At 39.6% G+C, this 11,702-nt stretch overlaps 1 long non-coding RNA gene across 1 annotated transcript; it reads right to left on the minus strand.

Moving 5' to 3' along the window:
- Nucleotides 1-1,523: 1,523 nt before the first annotated feature.
- On the minus strand, nt 1,524-8,034 carry LOC134132285 (uncharacterized). Its single transcript, XR_009956833.1, has 4 exons — nt 5,633-8,034; nt 5,326-5,377; nt 3,650-3,709; nt 1,524-2,404 (listed from the first exon to the last, which is right to left on the minus strand). It is a non-coding gene; the product is annotated as an uncharacterized LOC134132285 (long non-coding RNA).
- Between the last annotated feature and the right edge of the window lie 3,668 nt (nt 8,035-11,702).

Below are 11,702 nucleotides of genomic sequence, written 5' to 3' on the forward strand. Positions count from 1 at the left end.
TCCTGACCCAAACCCTCCATCTGCCGTGTCATCTTGATGAAGGAGCCATTGTTCATCCATTTGTCATATTCTGCCACCGAGAAGATGTTTACAAAACTGCAAAGTGTCATTTCGCTGAAATGTGTTTGAAATTGTTGCCTTTATTTCTCCCCTTGCTCATTATGCGCGTGTCACAATGTGGCATTTGGAACCAGCAAAATATATATTTTGCCACAGTAATTGTGAAGCTCTTGCAAAAAACATGTGGACGTGGCTTTCAGCAGCAGCAACATTATCATCCATCAGTACTGGATAACAAGGGAGAAAAATGTGCTGATGTACACGAGATGAAAGGAGCATGAAATGCTCGACTATAATCAAAGAAAGCGGTCAAATACATTAATACACATTTAAATGTACATAGATTTGTTCTTTTTCAGATTTAATTGTAATTGTAAGTATTGGCTTTTGGTTGGCTTTTTCCCTCTTATTATTTCTTGGCCCAAAAGCGAATTCTTTTCGCTCTTTGTGTTGGTTTCACATTGATTAAAATGGAACTTTCTTTCACCCACTGCACACACCACGGATCTCGTCTACTAGATGAGTACAACATTAGCGAGTAATCAGACTTACTGCAACTCCCATTTTCCGTATTACCTCTAACTGCTCAATTCAATTCCACAATTGATGTTGGAATGACTCCAAATTGCAAATTCTAATTCTGCCTTGGAGATGATCAACAACAGTGTCTAAAATACACACTTTCTAAAGTGATTACTCATTCATTTATGAGATTTAAACTTTTAATCACTATTAATCCAGATGAATGAATTTCAAAATGTGAGATTAATTAGTTTTTTGTCTATTTACAGCCTTAAGATTCAAATTCTTTGTGTAAGTACACATCGACTTTTATATTTTTTAACTTTTCTAAGGATGACAAAAAAACCATAAACGGACATAAGGTTCCCACCCAGAGAACTAATGTAGGATCATGGATGGTTACACAAAAGGGCGTTATCACCGGGGGAGCCAGTGCACTGATGGACAATTGTTTGCCAATCGAGCATTGTAGCCAAGGTCTTATTCTTTTTAAAAAGGAATGTTTCTGATGTGGTTTCAGATGTAACGAGAGCTTCAGAGAGGAGATCTGGACATAACAAGCTGCCCCCCAAATCCATTGTGGATGAACAGTAGCTCAAACTGCTACTGTCAGGATCAACAGAGTCACGTGATCAATATTTATCTGATCTGAACTTGGGGTTAGTGATGATGAAGTGCTTAGAATACTTCTTCTGGGTGCAGCACTTATGCACGTATTGATTGAGCGTGTTGTAACACACGATCTATGATGCAATGAACATGTGTACCGCGATCTCTCCACTCCTGCAACCACTGGCAGAGGAGCATCGTTGGTCCATAAGCGATTTAAACCGTGCGTGTTCCTGTCAGATAAGACGGATGTGTAACCCTCGCACAACATCTCATCTCAACATAAAACTTGTTTTCTCCTCCTCAACCCGCGGCACACACACATACACACACACACACACACACACACACACACACACACACAGACGGGTTCTTCTATGCCGGTGGGGACTTATGCACAGAGGTGAAGCGTGGGGACCTCATTTTTTTTAACAGAATAATGGCATACTTTCAATCAAATCATTTTCCTTAATTTTTTTCAAACCCCAATATCATCTTAAATCTCAAAATTTCTCAAATTTAAAGAGTTGAATATTTTTCTGGTTTCTCTATTCCGGTGGGGACCGTCCAATTATGTCATAATACAAAATCACACCAGGGGGCAGTGTTCAAAATGTGTCTCAAACAAGGTAAGGTACTCAATAAAGGGTACTTTTTAGAAACTCTAAGGCACTTAATACATATTTTGTCAATTCATGCTGAATATATACACCATTGAATGTTATAATTGTATAATAACTCATTATCATTGTATAATGACTCATTATCTATGAATATTAAACCCCACTCTATAATATTGTTTGATATATTGCATCTTTATTTTTTTTAAACTATGCAGTTTAAAGCATCATGGAGGGGAATGTGTGTATATACACACACAACAGCAGTGCACAACATTTCAACTTTCAAATATTATATGAATATAACAATAACAGAACAGGGAGCAATAAGACTACTGTAAACAATGTCTGTAAACGTGCTGGCAGTCCACCAGGAATTTAATCTTCCATCTGATGAAAATGCGGCTTACCTTTTTTTAAATTCTTTTAAATTCAGTTTTTAATATATATTTTGACAACTCATCCCTTGATCGGCCAGTGACGATGTTGTGATGCATTTCTGACCACTGACCACCATTGATGTAGTCCATTAAGGTCCTTTCAACAGCTTCGATTTCCTCTTCTCCACTTCTTCTTCTTTGTTTGTGGTGACCCTGAATAAAATGAGACAAAAATGTAATGCTGTTAAACAGCAACTACTGAGGCTATAATGACAATAGGTCTTGACTGTACCACTACTAAAGTGAAGTATTTGTAGTAAAGATTCCAGTAAGACAAGAAATAGAACTAGCATATATATTCTCAAAAATGATGTTCTAATATTCGCTTGAAGTTGATAGTTACAAACATTGAATGCTCCGAGCGAGCTGTGCTGTGTTAACATGGAACATTTCCTTGGCATGAAATGGCAAATGATCAAACTAGGGCCCTTTTTACTCGTACGTGATTCAACTAAGTCAATCATCAGGGACTCGGTTCCCCAAAGGTGGATCCGCGCTCAAACTGTCTCGTTAGTTTGAACCAAATGTCAGACATCAGGATAATCGCATGTGCGCGTCATACGTAAGAAAGCGAAAGGGCAAAACAAGGATTTTTTAACAGTACAACAACAAATAAACTTAAAAGAGGTGCGTCTTTTTTCTCCGCTCACGAGCAGGAGATGATGATGAACGCATACGAGGAGATAATGTGTATTTCAATCATTTCTGTTGGATAAATTGAACATAATGTACATCTTTTACGTTGTTCATTCTATACGTCATCGCAGGATGTTTATCCCGGGGGAGAAGCCTCCTCCATCTCTAAAGGTGTCTTTTTTTCAGATTTTTTATTGTTTGTGGGGTTTTTCCTGTGCCGATGTGAGGCTTTCTGAAAAGAGGATGCCACACGTGTAGACTGTCAAGCCCTCTGAGGCATATTTGCGATACTGTGCTATACAAAATTAAATGGACCATGTACTTATGGCAAAAACTGACACCGCCCCCCTGCGAGGTGTACAAGCCCAACAAAGTATCGCACAGCAGTTAACGTTAAGTGCAGGATTTTTGATGTGTTGCAATGGTGATTTATCCAAACCTGCTTCGGGGAACCGCAAAGCCTGATCTACGTCATCTCATCCTGAAAATTATCCAGCTAACTCAGTTAACCATGTACGAGGAACAGGGCCCAGTGCATGAAGCTGTTGTAACTTCTAGTCTATTTTATTAATGCAATATGAAGTCAGTACAGTAGCGTGCAACCCGCAAAGCAGACAATCGTGCCGCTGCTGTATTATTCATTTTCACATTTGAATATCTGTTTTTAACAACTATTCGTATATATTTTTTAATATAGAATATTTGTTGACAGCCCTAATAGATATGTTAGGTGAAAACCTGGAAAAACTTGGAAGAGATTACCTTTTTTGTGTGAGATTCACCAGACCTCTCCAGCCAGCAGCATCTTTTCATCGGAACTACCTTAAAACAAGCAAAATTTAGAATAAGAGACTTTAAATGTATTCATTAATGCAATGAAATAGTTTTGGCGCCCACAGAATGAACACACCTGATATTTTTAAAAAACTCAATTAGGGAATGTGATTGTAAATAAACGTACAGGCAAGGTAAAATGCATGAAAATTAGTCACTTGTCACTGAACTGTGTGTTTTCTTTAAAAGATAAATATTGTATTACTATTTTAGAAATTTCTATAATCCTCACATTTACTTAAACTATTACATTTGGCTTCATGTGGCAGCAGTGAATATCTTTTTCACCAACCAGCTGTCTGTAAACAAAAGGCATCTCTTATACCTCATATTTTAATTTAATACAATTCAATCAATGAGTTACATTTACCCATAGTACACCGTAGGCACCATTCCTAATGCCTCTGGGCCAGGTCCTCATTGTAAATGATAATTGATTCTTAACTAATTTTACCTGATTAAATAAAAAGTCAAATTACACACATCTTTGGACATTGGGGATAGCCTTTAACTCATCATTTTTTTAAATGTATTTATAATTCTTGTCCTGCAGTACTTTCTTTCATCTTTGTTTCATGCTAAATACCAACCTTTGGCAAAATAACCATAGCAACACAAGCTCGCCACTGCTCTGGAAAAAAGGAAGCTGTCTTCCTCATTAATGAAAGAGCGATATTATTTAGATTTACATTTTACAGGGAGAGTTCTCCGAAATCAAAGATCTGTTATGACATCACTTCCTGTACGAGCGCTATCGATGCTGCCGACAAGCAATCATTAATCTACAGGAAGACCTTCGAGATCCGCAAATGGTGGACACATCACGCCGCAGCCGAGCGTTGACGGTCTCACACTGTTGCTCATACTGTACATTGTTTAACAGTTTTGCGATGCAGAGAACACAAGGAAAGCCGCTATGATATATCCGTATTATAATAAGTGATAATTTACAGTTGCTGTTCACATTGACCCAAGCGTTACATATCACTGCGCACGGGAGGGGGAGGGCCGATACGGCCGACTGTTCAGTGACAGCGCGGTTGTTACTCGGCGGGCTGAGCACACTCCGGCGGCAGGCCGCGCCGGACGGGCAGTCGGGCGCCACGACAGGCCAGATTTGGACCGCGAGTTTAACATATGTGAATTGGGGACTCATGGGCCACATAAACTGACGTTGCAGGCCTCGAGTTGGACACGTGTGCTCGAGACTCATGAAATGAGATACACAACGTTTGGTGGCTACCACTATTTAGTGCTGAAAGGCAGCTATTTACTTACCATTTACAATTTCGCTGGTAACCGCGTTATAAAGGCAATAAGGTACTTGAGGCAGTACTTTCTTAGTGTTTCGTACCTTATTGCTTAAATATTAAGTACCTAACTCGTCTATTAATGCTTGATCTGCTATCAACCCAGTGAATATTGTATTTAATAGAATCTAAATTGGTGGGAAACACTATGGTAAAATTGAAGTCAAATATATGTTATAAACTACCTGTAGAAATTAATTACTCTAGCATTGTATTCATTGTGACATTTCTTTTCTATGTGCACAGTCAAGCAGGTTAACAGCCATTTAAGAACCTTAAGATGACATAGCCTACCTGGTTAGTATGTTCACGGTCAAAGGCTCCTTCATTTCTCCGACATCAGCATCTGCAAATATGTAAGCGGATGGAAATGTTATTATGGTGTATGATGAACAAATACCTTCAAAATGAGACATTAAAAAAGAATGTATGTATTTTGCATTTGAAATCCCCATATACTTGTTATATGACCTAGACCTTAACATCATGATCAATTTGGGATTAAAAAAAAAATCTATAGAACCCTAGTTTAGTGTAATATTCCTTTGACTTTCTACAAACACCAATGTACAATCATCTCCTTGTGTCTCCCCTCTCTCACCTGTGCACTTCGAGCTGTCACTACTGGATGGCAAACATGCTCCATCCTCCTAAAAGCACAAGGGACACATTCAGCCAAAGCTATACATCCAACTCATTACAGTACTCTTTTTTTTATTTTTACTGAAATGAATTAAGTTTATCTGTTATGGAATGCATTATAGTAACATCTACTTCTGTTCTTAACGACAAACATTATATTATCTATCTCAATACTTATGACAATCTGAATTAAAATGCCTATTTATACATGGGTAGATATTACAATCACTCTTTGGGCAAATGGAAAACTGCTTATTAAGTGTTATAGGCCCAAAAGCCACCGTAAGGATACTTAAAATGGTTAAAGGGAAATTAGTTATAATCCAGGTCTTAACGCAGATTAAGTATTACACTCCCTTTGTTGAGCATAATATTCACATTCTGTGTGAAAAGATATTGATAAAACATGAATATATTTATATAGTATATAATAAATAACTAATTAGCTGTCCAGCATTCTATTTCACAACGCGTGCACATGCTGCTGCTTGCACATGCTTGCTTATTGTTAGCTAACATTAGCTGTCCATTTAAGTTGAGTTTAACACATTGCAACAGCTAATTTTATATGGCAGTACATATGAAAATAGTATCAAAGTAAACTTAACAGCACTATTTGTGGTGCTAGTTGCACATGCTTGCTTATTGTTAGCTAACATTAGCTTCCCATCTAAGTTGAGTTTAGCACATTGCAACAGCTCATTTTATATGGCAGTACATATATTAATAGTATCAAAGTAAACGTAAAAAGCACTGTTTTACATTAGAAGCTAGTCCAATAATTAAAAACTCACCATTTCTATCCAGCTTCTGCAGCCAGCACCGTCACGTTGTCTGCTGCTCGGCAGTCTGAGGGAAATGGACGGTAGCAGGTGCTTGGTGGGGGCGTGGCCAGACCGAGGACCCCACGTGGATGGTAACAGTTCGGTTTTGTGTAAAAAAACGAAACTTAAGGTTCTTAACACAAAACCTGACATTGACTGTCCCCACCGTACCCTCGCCCATCCCCCCACTCCTTCAGTCACCATTAGCTTGAGGGAGCATTGGGGCTCAGCCTGTTCTGCTGGGCCTTGTTAATAACGTAGAAGGGTAATAGTAATTACTAAAACCGAAGGATTACATAAAATACCTGGTGAAGTTGAGACGTTATTACTCAACTAGAATTAAGTATACATTTTAATATGTATTTTATTTAATTTCTAATAAAACTGGAAGCATTTTTGAACAATTAAAAATGTAGACAAACATTGATATTTTAAGAATAAAAACTACAACTACCACATTTACAAGCCCTTGTATTCAGAACAAGTATTTATATGTGCAGACATAAATTATGAATTTAGAATGGGAAATAGCATTTAAAAGTGTAGTACTCACACAAGAATACACAAAACGTTTTAGGCGCTAATGATCATATTTCCGGTTTAAGAATAAAGAGTGGGGAGGGGCTGACAATTTTTACAGTCTTCTATGTAGTCTTTAATCAAGGTTTTACGGTAACTCACGCACTGTTCATACCGGCATTATGCCGTAAAAACTGACGTTGCTCTTCGGCAGGCTGCAGCATTTATTTTTACAAGTCATGTAGCGCCCAGCGGTCGGAGCTGCCCTAACTGAAGTGAGTTGTGTACAAGGTACACAGAACTGTGAAGCGCCAGAATCACTGATTGGAGAAGTCAAAGAAAGGGATAGAGCCACCATCCAGGTGCGACTGGGCTCGTGGCAGCAGGTAGATGATGGCGTCATCCACTCCCACATAAGGCAATGCAAATTGCAGAGGGCCCGGTGATGATTTTATCTGGGCTTGAAGGTGGGTCAAGAGCAGCCTCTCCAGCACCTTCATCACATGGGATGTGAGGGCAACTAGTCAGTGGTCATTGAGGCCACGGTGTCTCCTACAGCATCGGGACTGCCTGCTGCTTTAGGTTCAGAATAAGGAGATGTTGGTGGGCTTTAGACAGCTGGATGGCGCAGGTCTTCAGCACCCTGGGGCTGATACCATCAGGAGGCCTTATGTTGCTTCACAAGAGGTTTCAGTATGTACTCTAACTGCCTCACCACATACACCCTTGACCCAATCCCATTTACTCTTCTTCAGACTGAATTTCTTCTCACCATCCCCATCTCTGGTTTCAGGGTGTATTCCAAAAGCTTTCTAGACTGCCAAAGTCAGCCCCCTTTGATGTTGACAACTTCAACCAATTGTCTTCGTATCTGCGCCTATCAGACCCCAACTCAACTGAGACAGCCTGTCTCATATCGAAAGATTTGTCTTACTTATTGCAGTGTTATCTATATACTTTTGTCAAATAGTTTATATCGTTGGCAAGTTATCCATATATATGGGCTTTGGGGGAGGACAACCAATGTGCCTGCATCCGTCTGGGCGATAGTGCCGCGTGCTGAAAGAGGGAGGGAAATACTGACTTAAATAAATAGAATAGAAGGGTGATGGCTAGCTTGCCACACGGTAGGCTATCGTTTGCTGCTGAGAGGACGGTGTCATCAGAGTGTGTAAATAAATTTTTTCAATCGGCTCAGGAACCGAAACTAAGCACCGAAATCTGCGTTGCATTTCAGTACGGTAGGTACCGCGTAGGAACCGGTGCTATATTAGTACCGGTTCTCGGTACCCAACCCTATAGGAGAGTGGAAATATTTCTCACTGACAGCAGTCTGTGAACCGTTAACTAAGGGTAGCTAGCAAGCCTCATTAGTTGGAATGCATTGATGCATACATAAAAATGGAACTTGCTTTTCAAGACCACACCTGGGACATAACCGTATGTGGAGGCAGGACGGTTAGATATTTCAAACATGGGAGAGCGATAAATGCTAGCTAGCTAAACTGCTAACGAGGCTACTCCTCGTCTGCTGGAGACTTAAACCGGGGTCGAGACGTTGTTCCTTCGGTGTTGTTATTGAGCTGCAGACACGTGAGTTTATTTTCTTACGTGAATGACAGAAGATCATTTTATTCTTTTCGTTTGGTCTTTATTTTACGCAACAAAGCGTCAACTTAATATACTATTAATAACCTTTTTCGCGGACCGCAAGAAGGTCCGTCAGTTAATAAGCACGTTGAAAGTTGCGGGCGGACCGGCCGGGTTTAGGGGCGGAGGGGTTCCGCTGGTGGGCGAAACCGCGCACTGAGGAGTGAACAATTGTAATCGTGATGGGGGCTGTAGTATTTGTGAGTGTCCACTGACATTTAATTGTCCAAGTAAAACACGTAGTACTAATATTAGTCATTGGCGCTGTATCCGTCCATCTTTATTATTTCACAAAACCGCGCACCTCTGTGACATCATCAACACATGATGGTTAACTTAACCGGAAGTATCCAGGGGCGTTTTATTTGTTTGAGCATGTGTCCCTATGTTTTAGCATTGCCTCTCTGAACATCACCATGTTTACATCATCCGAACGGCAGGTTCACATGATCTGAATTATTATTGTCTATTGTAATGGACTGACATGTTCTGTGAGCGAGATTACACATTAAGACTTTGTACTTGATGGAATTATTTCCCCTTACACCTACACAATCAGTATTTTTACTTAAGTTAAAAGCTTGAGTTGATACTTCAACAGAAGTATCTATACTTCTACTTGAGTAATGAATGTGAATACTTTTGAAACAACTGGTTATCACCCACTATGTTGCTCGGTTGCCTGGTGACGAAAGGACACGTATTTCTTGTTGTTTTTGCTCCACTTGATAAAGTCAGCAGAAGAATTCCCCGGTAGACAACGACATTGGTTGTTGCTAAATTTGAGGGCCTTTTTCTTTTGGACCTGAGATGGTGACGGAGACTGGATTTGCTCTCTGCGAACTCACAGGTCTGATCAAGAAGTGCTCCTTTTTTCTTTTTAAGAACGTTTGATCCTTCCCGCACACGGAACAACAGTCAAGGCGAGACTCAAAAACATTCAATGGCATTTTTGGCCCCTTTCGTAGTGATATTTGGGGCAAAATGATATTTCTTATGGGCAATTTTTCCCTTTGCCCTCATGTAATTCAGATGCAAAATAGCTCACACTGCAGGCCTTGGTTGATTCCAGGCTAAGGCATCCTACAGTAAAATATGTTTTATATTGATACTATAGCCTAAAAATAACACAGGAAAGCACTTGGGTAAATATACAAGAACACCACCCTAACCATTTTTGATGTTTTAGTTGCATTATTGGGGTGTTATAGATTTTAAATAGTTTACATATATAACAATCAAATCATGACTGTGCTGTGTCGTAGCCTATGTCACAATGTTCATTCTCATGCTCCTCCAAAAGTGTAGCAAACTGTCTGTGATTCAATGGTTGTGCCCTGATGAAGTTAAATATTTTAGTGACAACATCAATGACATGGTTAATTTTTGACTTGCAACACAGGCTGATGTATTATGTCACAACCTGGCTCTTTGGGCCATGACAAGATTGGAGTTGTACTGTTTTAAAGAGTTTTAACATCTTCTTTATTTAACATAAGCCAACGAAAAAAAGGTACACGACCACACCACCGGACGTCTGCTGGAGAGAGAAGAGAGAATGAACACTGGGTCTTTTAATCTCAGGGAACCGGGCCCAGGTGCCTTCAATCACCAAACTCAGCCCACAAAATCCCACTGCAAAGCTGCTGCCTCCACAGCAGGGGTCACCACATTTATAAAATGCAAAAATATTGACAGGACTTGGACAGGCCTCTGTTGTGACACCTGCAAATTGGTCCCATTTCAGACCCAGCATGTTTGTGCATGCATCTACCTCCGTGAATAAATCGCTCCCTGTCGTTATCACTTTCATTGAGCGCAGTGCTGCCAGCTCCTCAGTTAGCTCTCGTCCAAAGCCAAGGAGAAGAATAAAAGCACTGCAGCTTTAGTCCATGCATGAGGTAAAATTAGACAAAAATATTTACTTTGTAATTTCCAATCAACCTCTCACAGGCCGGTCACGGACAGCCAAAGGGCCGGATGTGGCCCGCGAGCCATACAATGCCTACCCCTGCTCTATGCAATCCCTCAGCAAGTCAACAACTTGTCATTTATAGTTCACGCAAATATTAACCTAATTAATTTGATATAGAAAGTGTACACATTAAATGGTCATCCATCAAAGCATCTTGCTATATTGATTTAAAGTAAAATGTCTTTTGTACTCCTATTTTGTCTATGGATACAACTCTATACTTGCTTGTCTATTATCATCCATAGCGTTGTGATTGAACAGTGGGCACTGTTTATTAAGACAAGTTATCTGAAAATAAAAGACCTTATTGATCTCTGCAATAATTCATGTTACACTATTCATATGATGAATGAAATCAAATATAGACTATTATTACGATTGTCAATAATATCAATGATGACATACTAATAACAACATATCCTTAAAATAGTATAAAATAAACAGGCAAGAGTTTACATAAAGGCTAGTCTAACATTTTATACATTTGAAATAAACCTTATAATTGTTTTAATGAAATTGATTTTTATTTAATTGAATAATTTGATCAATATCAGTATTAATATTATGTATGTATGAATTTTTTGGTTTATTTATTTGTATACTTTTTATGAAATAAAGCATTTTATTTGTGGTCTGTTTTACCACCATCAAACAGACAGCATTGAAAGTGTATGTTGCGAAAATACCACTTTTGAACCGATAGGGGGCGGTAGTGAGTGGAAAAACAGCGACGCACACTTCAAGAACAGCCAACCTCATGGGGACTGCAGTACCCGTGTGCATCCACTAGGGGCGCATTCAGAAACACACTCACACAGTTTTGTCATGAAATTGATGTTCCAGGGGACCTCAGAAAAAATCATTGGGGGTGTATCTAGACACCATTTTGGAGCTTGTGGGAGGGGTTTGCCCGTGGGGACCTCACTTTAGGTCCCCACGGGGACACAAGTCCCCACCGGTCTGTGTGCAATCAGGTATAGGTCCCCACCGGCATAGAAGAACAAGAGCACACACACACACACACACACACACACAGCCCCTGAGTGCAGGTGGTGTGCATA

This window comes from Pungitius pungitius, chromosome 8 (assembly GCF_949316345.1).
Source record: "Pungitius pungitius chromosome 8, fPunPun2.1, whole genome shotgun sequence".
Taxonomy (NCBI): Eukaryota; Metazoa; Chordata; class Actinopteri; order Perciformes; family Gasterosteidae; genus Pungitius; species Pungitius pungitius.